The sequence below is a fragment of the Corythoichthys intestinalis genome, chromosome 11 (genome assembly GCF_030265065.1).
Source record: "Corythoichthys intestinalis isolate RoL2023-P3 chromosome 11, ASM3026506v1, whole genome shotgun sequence".
NCBI classification, from domain to species: domain Eukaryota; kingdom Metazoa; phylum Chordata; class Actinopteri; order Syngnathiformes; family Syngnathidae; genus Corythoichthys; species Corythoichthys intestinalis.
This window is the reverse complement of record NC_080405.1, coordinates 53,329,866-53,342,747: the sequence shown is the minus strand read 5'-3', so window position 1 is coordinate 53,342,747 and position 12,882 is coordinate 53,329,866.

The following is a 12,882-nucleotide window of genomic DNA, read 5'->3' as shown; positions in this document are numbered from 1 at the left end:
TAAAAATGTCTATACATGGAGTCAATTGCTTATGCTTCGTTTGTGCTGTAAATTTTTGTTTGTGCTGCTGTCGTTTTTGAGATACTGAGATATTAATTGCAAGTGAGGACGTCGCCCTGTCCCCTATTTATGGCAAAATATTGGACCTGAAATGAAAACGAAACGAAACTTTTTACAGCACAAAGCATACGTGACTGTGGTTGATAAACACAAAGAGATAGTGGCTCTGAAAGCAGTGTAAACCTGACTGCTGCTCATATATTAATCTATATTTACAACAGCATTATTGAGCTTTAACTCTCACGTGCTGAAGGTTGACCTGACCCGATTTGTAAAGTCATTTTGTTTACCCGCAAGCAAGTTTTTATCGGCCTGCAGCAAATTATATTTAAAAAATTTTTTTTCAATGATTTGGTAATATGGACTGGACAAGAAGCTTGAGTTCAACCTCCAATCTCAGTTTCAACACTAGATGGAGCTAGTCACTTAAACCCTGCTTCTGCATTTACAATTATGTGAAAAAAATTAGGACACCCCATTAAATATTCATTACTTTATTAAGAAATGTTCACATATCAATGTCTAATCTTGTTTTTCTTTATCTCTGGAAAAGAAAGCGATTTAATAGCAGGTAAACAACAAAAATTAACATTATTTTACTCATTAAACCAAATTATCAACAAAAACGCATATTCTAACTAAGGAAAAGGTTAGGACACCCAACCACCTAATAGCTACAGTTACCCACTTTGGATGAAATAACTTCAGTGAGACGCTTTTTGTAGCCATCTACCAGTCTTTTGACATCGGCCTGAAGAAAGTTTGCCCTACTCCTCAACGCAGAATACTTTCAACAATGAGTGACTGTTGAAGTGAGTGAAAACACCATGGTGAGATCAAAGGAGCTGTCTGAGGCCTTCAGAAAGAAGACTGTAGATGCTTATGAGTCTGGTAAGGGATTTCAGAAGATCTCAAAAGAGTATAAAATCAGCCATTCCAATGTCCGGAAAATAGTCTACAAGTGGAGGACATTCAAAACAACTTGCAACACGACCAGGTCTGGCCGTCCAAGCAAGTTCACCCCGAGAGCAGACCGCAAAATGCTAAAAGAAGGCTTCAAAAACCCTAAAATGTCATCACGGGACCTACAGCAGGATCTTGCTACTGTTAATGTGGCAGTGCAATCCGCTAGAACAGAGGTCACGGAACCGCAGACCTCGGTCCGGTTCCGGACCCCCAAGCCGTCTGGACCGGATTTCAAGCTGTCCGGACTAATACACGTTGCAACAACAAAAATCTTTTTTTTCTGCGGGTTTGCAGAGCGGAGTTGGGCAACAAACAAAAACCTTAGCGGTGACGCGCGTGAGCCAGCCAATGGGAGTGAAGCATTTGAAAGTTATTATTAGAACAGCATGTCTCACACTCGCTTTCCAGACTCCGCGGAGTGACGGCCAAAAACTGAGCCGAATGAAGTTGGAGAAAGAGGCGAAAAGGTACGGCAAATGGCGTGCTCAAAACTACGCACGATTGATGCAGAAAACAGATTGTTTAAGGAGGAGTAGACCAACACATTAAGTTCATTTTACCTGGCAGCAGCACAAGACCACTATCATGCCTCATCTGTTCAGAGACGGTGTTCTGCCAAAATCTGCTACATCGGCGAAACGTCCTACATTAGTAGAATTTGACACCCAAAGTAATACCGTGCGCGCTACCTTGTTTTGTTTGGGTGCATACAGGCAGAACGTACTAAAAATGCCTTAAGAAAATACTTAAATGCAGTTATACCAAATAAGGAAGGTTTAAATACGCTACGTGGCTAATGTGGTCAACTGCTTCAAAGCTAGCACAAAAACCCACAATGGTTAAAAGTATGAGAGGGTAATACATGCAAAAAGTATTTTTGAAGCAATGAAAAGGTTCTAAAAAACTAAATAAAAACAAAAATAGTGAGTACTCGCCGCTTCTGACCAATGTGCGCATGCGTGCGGATGCTTGCGCAAGCGCGCTGAGCGTTGTGTAGACGTTTCGCCGCGTAGTAAGGAATGGCCGAACAACGGTAGCGCTTGTAAATAGCAGCAATTTGAAAAATCTGCCATCCGTTCTCAAAAAATAGCGGTATTAAGGACTTAATATGATCGCTTTATTATTTATTACAAATTAATTATTATTAAATATTATTTATTACTTATTATAAATTTATTTTTTATATTTTATTTACATTTTTGAATGTTGTAATTATCAGCATGGCCACGTAAAGATACGTTTGTATTTTTTGGGAAAAAAAAAGACGCATTAAAAATATTTCCGGACCCGAGATTTTTTAAATTTCGGACCCAGAGGATTTTTAATTCATGACCCCTGCTCTAGAATCAGAAACAGAATTCACATGTTTAACCTTCATGGGAGGTGTGCAAGGAGGAAACCTTTTCTCTCCAAGAAGAACATGAAGGCCAGACTGAAGCTTGCCAGAGTGAATGTAGACAAAAACCAGGACTTCTGGAATAATATTCTTTTGACAGATAAATCTAAATTTAAATTATTTGGACATCAAAACAGAGGACATGTTTGGCGTAAACCCAATACAGTATTCTAGGAAAAGAACCTCATACCAACTGTGAAGCATGGAGGTGGAAGTATCATGGTTTGGGGATGCTTTGCTAGAGCAAGACCTGGCCAACTCACCAGCATAGAATCCACCATGAATTCTATGGTGTATCAGAGGGTGCTGGAGGAACATGTGAGATCATCTGTGAAAAAATGAAAGCTGAAGCGAAACTGGACCCTGCAACATGATGATGACCTAAAACATATCAGTAACTCCACCAAGGATTGACTGAAAAGAAAAAAATCCTGGAATGGCAAAGCCAAGATCTTAATCCTATTGAGATACTGTGGGGTGACTACATGCAAAAAAAACCCTCAAACATCTCACAGCTGAAAGTATTCTGCGTTGAGTGGGGCAAACTTTCTTCAGATTGATGTCAAAGACTGGTAGATGGCTACAAAAAGCATCTCACTGAAGTTGTTTCAGCCAAAGGGGGTAACACGAGCTATTAGTTGGTAGGATGTCCTATAACTTTTTCCTCAGTTAGAATATGCTTTTTTTTTTTTTTTTTTTTTTTTTTTTTAAAAATAAGTTTGGTTTATTGAGTAAAACAATGTTGTTTTTTGTTGTTTACCTGCTATTAAATCACTTTCTTTTCCAGAGATAAAGAAAAACAAGATCAGACGTTGATTTGTGAACATTTCTTAATAATGAACTAAATATTTAATGGGGTGTCCTATTTTTTTCACATGACTGTAGCTGATAGAATGGAGTGATTGGTTTTCATTCTTTATAACTAGGGGTGGTAACCTCTGGCCATTTGGCTTAACGGTCATCAGTTAAATTTGAGGCATTTCACGTCATTTCCTGTTAATTTATGGTCACTCCCTGTTTATTATGGGGCATTTACGGGTCACTCGCTGTTGATTTTGGGTTACTGAAATAATAGTGAAGAATGTCCCCTATTAATCAACAGGAGGTATCTTGTAAGTGCCTAAAAATGAACAGGAAATGAGCTGCAAATGCCCACAAGACTGGCCGTGAATGCTATGGTGTCAGTGCCATTGTCGGCGCTAGATGTCCAATCAGGTAAAAATTGGATGTTTAGCACCGTCAATGGCAGCCAGTGAGCTAAGGTAGACACTATTCTAATAGAAGATTTTGGTCCCAACCTTTTCTTCCCTTTTTAAAAAAAAAATTTTTTAAACATTGACACCTTTTTAAAACAATATATCGATTCCTGGCAGTAGTTAATCGATAACCTTTGTATTGTTTTAAAATTGTTGTTAAATTTTGTCATGCCTTTGAACTGTCAAGTCATCAGATAAACAGCGTGCTCATCTGAGCAGTTCTGTTGATCGAATATGCTGCATCTGCCAGTTTGCTTATAGTTTTATTGTTGTTGTGTAATTTTACAAGGGGTCGCATGGATTTTTGCCATTGGTTTGGTTTGCTGGCTTGCCAGTAGGCTTACAATAAAATGGCCGCCTAATCTGACTCGCCTGCCTGAATGTTTATAAGAACATTAGTTACTAGGGGTGTGACAGTATATCGATGTGGTGATATTATGAGATACTCTGTATCCAGACGGGTTATCAATATATTATTTTGAAAAGGTGTCAAGGCTTGTAACGAAATTTTCATTACAAAAGTGTTTATTGTTAAGTCGTTGGCTGCCATTGACAGTTAGCGTCGTCAATAGCAAGGTAAAATAGGGCTACCACAATGAATTAACTAATTGATCAGTAAATTAATTGTCAGCTATTTTGATAGTCAATAAACAGTTTAGTACGGCCACACAAAGAAAGAAAGAAAAGGATAAGTAAATTGTACATATGATCATTTCCATAATAATAATGATAATACACAAATACATAAAAATACACAAATAAGTGCAAGATTAAAGTTATTATGAGTCTTAGTAGTTAGAGAAAAATGTCATACGTTGTAATACTAAAAGGGGAAAAAAACGCAATATTACGAGAAAAATCTCGTAAGTCATAGGTTGTAATACCACAAAATTAAAGTCGTAATACTTACAAGAAAAAAAGTCGTAATACTATCTTTACTCCATGGGCCCATTCTTTTTCTTTCTTTGTTTAGTTTACTGACATTATTGACCTGCAAATTGTTCAGCCTATTTTTTTTTTAAAGACAACGAGAATTAAAAGTGGTATTTGACATATGGCAAAATAGGTTTGCCATATGGCAGTTTTTTTGGCATATGGCAATAGGACTTTTGGCATGTGACATTTTTTTTGACATATGGCAAAATGGCTTTTGGCATGTAGCATTTTTTGAGCATGTGGCCGTTTTTTTGGCATATGGCCAAATGGCTTTTGCCAAATGGCAGTTTGTTTGTTTTTTCATATGGCAGGTTGTTTTTGGCATATGGTAAAATGCCTTTTGGCATATAGCACTTTTTTAAAATATGGCCGTATTTTTGGCATATGGGAAAATGGCTTTTGGCATATAGCAGTTTTTGGGCATATGGCCATTTTTTCATCATATGGTAAAATGGCTTTTGGCATATGGCGGTTTTTGGCATATGGCGGTTTTTGGCATATGGCAAAATGGCTTTTGGAAAAAAAGTAATAATATGACTATATTCCATAGGCCTATTGTTTTTTTCTTTCTTTGTTTAGTTTAGTGACATTGTTGACCTACATATTGTTCAGCCTAATTTTTGGGGGAGACAATGAGAATGAAAATATGGCGTACATAAAATGGCATATGGCGGTATTTGACATATGGCAAAATGGCTTTTGGCATATGGCTTTTTTTGACGTATGGCAAAATGGCTTTTGGCTTAAGGCATTTTTTTTACGTATGGCAAAATGGCTTTTGGCATATAGCAGTTTTTGGCATATGGCCGTTTTATTTTTTTGGGCATATTGTAAAATGGCTTTTGGCATATAGCAGTTTTTGGCATATGGCCATTTTCTTTTTCTTTTCTTTTTTTTTTTTTTTTTTTTTGCATATGGTAAAATGGATTTTGGCATATGGAAATATGGCCGTATTTTTGGCATACGACAAAATGGCTTTTGACCAATGGCAGTTTTTTGGCTTATGGCAGTTATTTTTGGCATATGGCAAAATTGCTTTTGGAAAAAAAAAATTGTAATACTATTTTTTTTTCTTTCTTTGTTTAGTTTAATGACATTGTTGACCTACAAATTGTTCAGCGTAATTTTTTTGAGAGACAGCGATATTGAAAAGTGGTATTTGACATGTGGCAAAATGGCTTGTGGCAGATGGCATTTTTTGGACGTAATGCAAAACGGCTTTTGGTGTATAGCAGTTTCTGGCAAATGGCCGTTTTTTTTTTTTGACATATGTCAAAATGGCTTTTGTCAAATGGCACGTTTTTTTTTTTGCATGTGGCAGGTTGTTTTTGGCATGTGGCAAAATCGCTTTTAACGTATGGAAATTTTTTGGCATATGGCCAGGTTTTTTTTTTTTTTTTTTTTTTGCATATAGGAAAATGGCTTTTGGCATATGGCCGTTTTTTCAGCATATGGTAAAATGGCTTTTGGCATATGGCGGTTTTTGGCATATGGCAAAATGGCTTTTGGCCAACGGCAGTTTTTTTGGCATATGGCAGTTATTTCTGGCATATGGTAAAATGACTTTTGGAAAAAAAAGTGATAATACTATGACTTTATTCCATAGGCCTATTTTTTTTCTTTCTTTGTTTAGTTTAGTGACATTGTTGAACTACAAATTGTTCAGCCCAATTTTTTTTAGGAGACAGCGAGAATGAAAATATGGAGTATATAATATGGCATATGGCGGTATTTGACAAATGGCAAAATGGCTTTTGGCATATGGCATTTTTTTGACGCATGGCAAAATGGCTTTTGGCATAAAGCAGTTTTTTGGCATATGTTAAAATGGCTTTTGGTAGTTTTTTTGGCATATGGAAGTTTTGGCAGGGCATGCACGTCCAAATTTCCCATTCATTTTCAATGGCAGAAAAACATAAGTGGTTGTGATTTTTGACCATACACTTACCATTACAGCCCATTGACATTGAACTAACGAATGAACATTTATTCATTTGCCCATTTATAATCCCAATATTAACGGCAACCAACTATGAGCCTTCAAAGCCAGTCCTGAATTGGACGTCTATAGTTGTCAGTGTCAAGTAATGTTAAGATACTAATTTGTTTACAAGAATGTTGCAATTCTATAGTCAAGCTGTATTGACAAAAATGTTGCGCTGATAATACCGTAGATTGATTTCCCCAACTGTGTATCGATAATTGTCGTATCACCATTTCATGAGATAATCGTGATCGTATCTTAGTAACAGGCTAAAGAAAAGGGCAGCAGACGGTAACATGCCACTGTTCACATTGAACCCAATGACATTGCGACACGGCCATTGCACAGCGTCCACAGCGAGCTTGCTGCACAGACGTGAGGAAACAGATTTCCCTTCCCGGCGACTCGCTGCCACGTGCTGATTGGCTGCAAATGATTGCTCTCGGGTTTCTCAAGACATGAGAACGGGACCCTCGTGCACAGAGCTTTGGAGTCATGTTTTGTCTGGGCATGCTAGGGAATTGATGTGCAGGAAATGACTGAGGTGTTTTTAAAGGCTAAAAAATCATGGAAAACCAAATATTAGAAAACTGTATGCTTGCAAGCAAGATTGGTACTTTCTGATTCATTGATTCATTAGGTTGTACTGTCCAACCACTTCAACGTTCATCTGATGTTCGAAAATTTAAACAGCAAAATCCTAACTGGGGGTGAGAGCATGAGAGAGCATAATTAAAGACGCCATGATTTTAACGAGATATTTTCACGTACTTACCTCTTTTCATAAACTCCATGTAGCATGTAACGCCGAGTGTCAAGACATAGCTGTGAATGGCCACAGCCGGATTTTGGGGGGGATTTTATGGGTGAAATATGGTAATATAACAAGGGTCACGATGCAGAAATCGCAGACATCAAGGAGTGGGGGAGATTTTGTTTTTCATATATTTTGCCCTTTTAAACTTTTTTTTTTCTTTTTTCTTTTTATTTTTTTCTTTGTTTGGATCAATTATTTATCATCTAAAATATTGAGGAAAATAAGACAGTAACATAAAAAATACAATTAAGCGATGGTTATGAGGTAGATATCTGAGACTTTTTTACAGACGCCATTTTTTTCATTGTGACGTCATTTGTTTAAAAGTTTAAAACATGCAAATAAAAGATGTTTTAAAGTCGTTTTTTTTTTTTAACTACTAATTTAAAACTAGACATCAATTAATGATTCTAAACTAAAAATGACGGACATTTCGAATAATAAATATAAACTAGCCCTGCAAGCAGGACTCAACGGGCCCTCAGGAGTCCTGTGTTGATTTCTCCAATTTCTTTCCAGTGATTTTTTGGGGGGGTCATTAGGTTTTTTTCCCTTCCAGGAGGAGTCGGTCTCGTAAAAAAGGCCATTTCCTGTTCCCAGCAGGGGGCGCCAGGCCTAATGGGTGATATTTAAATGAAGTCGAGTTCAGGCTGGGATACATCACGTACATGCCAAATATGAAAAAGATTGAACGTTGCATGGGGGAGTTATTAGTCATTTTCAGAATTTGGTGTTTTGTCAAAAAAAATGTCCGACTTTGGCAAGCCATTGACTTTGGCACGATGAAAAATACATTGTATCTTTTTTTCGTATCTATCAGATGAACCAATTTATCCCTAATATATTTCATTGAAAAGTACATAGTATTTTTTTCTCCCACAGAAGAAGTAGTTTTATCCCAAATATATGTCACTGAAAAGTACATAGTATTTTTTTTCTCCCACAGAAGAAGTAGCAAAGTGTGAACCCTAAACCCTAACCCTAAACCCGAACCCTAATACAAAAAAAAAAAACGCCCCGCACAGGTCAGCCCGTGAATGAAAACTCACCATTTTGATAACATCTCATATGTCTCATGAAGAGTCTCACCAATTTTGATTAGGATCCAAATAACTGCCTGGGCGCAATGGTGTCAAACGTGCACCCTGGTTTTCGACAAAAATGGCATGTTTTTCAATATTCAATCCAAAATACCCGATTTCCTGTTGGGTTTGGAATGTGGGTGCAAGAGACTTTTTGAAGCATTTTGGCCCAAGGTATCGACTCCCCAAATTTCATCGCTCTACGTTGAAGAAACCTAAATGGAGAGGCCTTTTTAAAAATAAAAAAAAATTCCAGGGGGCGCCACTGAGCCATTTTTTGACATTTTTTCACAATGTTGCCAAATTATCGAAATTTTCGTGAATCTGAATGTTTGTGCAAATTTTGGTGAGTTTTTGAGCATGTTAAGACCTCCCAATGGGCCATTTTCATTTGCCAAGAAGAAAGAATAATAATAATCCTTTGCAGAACAATAGGGCCTTCGCACCATGTTGGTGGTCGGGCCCTAATTACTTCCCTTCTTTATAAGGCTGGGTTGAAACAAAAGCGGTTGCGCGACATCTTTAAACGGGGGTTTCCAGGGTAAAACGGACAAATTAAAAATAGTTTGGGGACTTATTGCGCCATGAATATGATATGGCAGCATATAGACATATTGTTCTATCAAACACAACAATTCTTTTGGCTTAAAATACAGCGGTTTATTTTGAAGAGAGGTGCAAGAGCAGAAACTGCTTTTTCAGCCTTGTCTGTGTTGTCCGCCATACGTTGAAAAAAAACTTCTTTTATTTTCGTTTTTTTTCGTTCGTCCATGGGTCCGCAGAGAGGTGTACCGTGGTCCAGTCGTGGACCGCGGCACACTACCGCTAATTGAAGACCCCGGGTATACAGTATTTGCCCAAAATGTACGGTTCCCTCAAAATTTACCATTGACAGCCATGTACGTCGTTCCAGTCATTTCTAATGGCATACATTTCCCCTTCTTTTTCAAAGGCAGGAAAACATAGGTGGTTGTGATTTTTGACCACTTACCATTACAGCCCATTGGCATTCAACTGGGGCCATTGACAGCCATGTACGTCCAAATTTCCTATTCATTTTCAATGGCAGAAAAACATGTATTGTTTTGATTTTTGAGCATACACTTACCATTACCCATTGACATTGAACTGGCACAAAAGTAAGTTGTTGCCACTGACAGCCATGCACGTCAATGCCACTGACAGCAATGTACGTCCAAATTTCACATTCATTTTCAATGGCAGAAAAACATGTGTTTTTGATTTTTGGCCATACACTGAGCATTACAGCCCACTGACATTCAACTGGTGCCCAAGTACTGTAATTTTCAGACTATAAGGCACATCTGTCTATAAGCCGCCACCCACCAAATTTGACACGAAAACAGTATTTGTCCATAGATAAGCCGCACTGGACTATAAGCCGCAGCTGTCCTCACTGTATTATGGGATATTTACACCAAAAGATATTTACCGGTAACACTTTATTTGACAGCAACATCATAAGACTGTCATATGACCAAATGAACTACCATGAAGCTTTGAACCAAATGGCTGCAAAACTTCATTGGGCCATCAGTGCTCCCTTTGGGGAGACAGTCAACCTCTGCTGCCACCTGCTGTCAACACTGTCGTCGTCCAACATGCCTACTAGCATGCATTGCAGCGCAACAGATGTAAATAACAATCGAAATTCATGTTCTGTGCTAATTATTTCTTCAGTTACTCAACCAGTTGTTTCATTAATCGCTAGCAATGTTATTTGGTAAAATAAGAGTGTCATAAGACCATCATAATTATGACATGACACTGCTATGAGCATGAATGAACGCTTATGACAGATGTCATTTTATGTCATCCAGCAAATTATCTCACTTTTGAATAGATGTAAAAGATCCCATCTGGACATAAATGTAGTGAGTGACATAATTTGTCGGATGATACTTGATGAGATCTGTCATAAGCATTCATTAATGCCAATGATAGTGTCATGTCACAATTATGACAGTCTTATGGCAGTCTTATGACGCCGCTCTCAAATAAAGTGTTACCTATTGAAGGGTATGACAACACCTGGGGAAATGCTAATATTCCATCATTTATCCATCAACGCATGCCTTTTGAATTCATATCATGCCACTTCGTGTAATTACACACATCGCAACACCAAGAAAAAAGATAGAAATTAGGTCGATTGTCAAGCTAAAAGGACCGGCCCCCGAGATGCCGGAAATCGAGCATATTGTGTGCGTGACGTCACTGTAGGGAAACAACCGGCTCAGTGCTTAGTACTGAATGGCGGCGATGACGGCGGACAATTTGGTTTCTATTTGCAGCGACGAATCCGACGTAACGAACATTCTTCTAATGGTGATGAGGAGAGTTATGAACCTTTCTTTGGTGTTTTGGGTTATCAATTTGAGCCCAAACGAAAGCCAATGCAGCCTAATGAAAGGATCATTGAGGGGAGCAATCACACTGATGAAACACCGGCGGCAACAGAATCACCGAATGGTTTGTTTTGCATTTCTTTTTGTGAAGCTGATACACCGTGACCGCAAAATAAAGTAATGCATAGAATAATTATCATTTAATATGAATGAATGCTATCGGTTTCGCTCTGCCAACCGACATAAATATGAATGGGATTAGAGGATTTGTTCTATATATTTTACGAGCGATAATTTATACATGTGTCCAGTCCTATATCCAATTCGTGATATGTTTTTTATTATAAAAGAGTACTCACTCTGGCCATTTCCCTCCTTTGCTTTGCCTGGGGTGGTGAAGTGGTCTCATCAGAGTCAGTCATCGTCCTCTTTCACCGGGCACCGCATCTGCTTTCAGCAGCAATTTCTTAGCAAAACCTGATTTCATTTGCCCATAGTTCGTATAGCTTTGAGGTGTAAAATGCGCACCACACAAAACCGTGCCGGAGGCTGGGTCTGCAAAATTAGCCCTCTTAGCACTGACGAATTTTACTCATTGTCTGCGTAGTCCAGCTTTTTTTCTCCCGTTCGGAAACTAATGGGTACTACATTGCGACAAATGGCTATTTGTAAACCACATAGCATGACAGGTTTGAACCATTTTAGCGATTTTTTGAAAAAACACGAACGCAACTCTCTCGTCGATAAACAACGATGGCACCTGCCTCGACATTTTGTTTCCTTGTTATGACGTCTCCGCCCCATTCGGCTGTTTCCGGAACACTTTTGGAAATGTTCGTCATTTTCGATCTATTTTCGATAATTGCTCATTAATGTGATTGATTTTTTTGTTAACTTTATCAATATTTGTTATCTTGGCACATAACGGTTCTTTTGGTGTCTCACACCCCCTTTGCGTTTTCATACCCTTTAACCCAAATAAATCAGCAAATAGGCTAGACTAAAAGCCGCAGGTTTCAAAATGAGTGGAAAATGTAGTAGCTTATAGTCTGATATTTACGGTAAGTCGATGCCATTGACAGCCATCCATGTCCATGCCATTGACAGCGATGTATGTCATAATATCAAGATAAATTGCCCTTATGGCAGTAAATATCGAATGTAAGTTTTCATCGGTGCCAAATGGGCTGGCATTTGGAGTGGCAAGCCTATCTTTTAGGGTGGCAGTTGCCCCCCTCATGCCATTCTGGTAGATGCGCCCCTGCCAACTGCTATTTTCTTTCCTGTGTCTCATGCTAACACGACTCTTTTTTTCTTGACGGATTTAATGCTAACCTACTTTAATATCATGAAAGAATACAAAAGCCTGTGTCTGTTCTTCTACACTCGAGGCCAGCTGTCCCTTGTCAGGTTGACCCAGTTTGCCCGAACAAGGGGGTTTGACTGGCGCGGCCATTTTGCCAAGCTGCCATTTGGCTGTGGAAAGCAGAAAGAGGAAGACTGCAAGTTCATCGCAATAGAGCAGTACTCGTTCTGACTTCCTGATCATTCTCGCCCTTTATTGCCAGCGATTGGCCGCTTACGCTGAGCTGTTGCTATGGGCAGTAATGTATTACCAAATAAGGCGTTAAGGCGTGCTGTACTTTATCTTGTATCAATATAATGTGTCATTCTTCATTATTCAGCGTGCAGGGACCTTGTGTTGACAGTGACAAAGGGGCGCACCAAATGTCAGGCTGCCTATAAGAGGTATAACAGGTCATGTTGACACCAGCACGTGGACGTCATTTATAATCCAATTTATTGCTGTGCCGAATTAAAGAGGTTATCACCACTGACGTGACACGGCATTCGCTCTTTATGACAGCGTGGATTGTTTGAGCAAGGTGGGGGAAGAGCTTTGAGATGAATATTTATCTCGGTGCTTTGAAAGGTTTTCTATTTGAATAAAAAAGTGACCTGAGGCAGACTCGGAATATTGAAAGTGTAGTCAAAAAAGGCTTAAAAAGGCAAAGG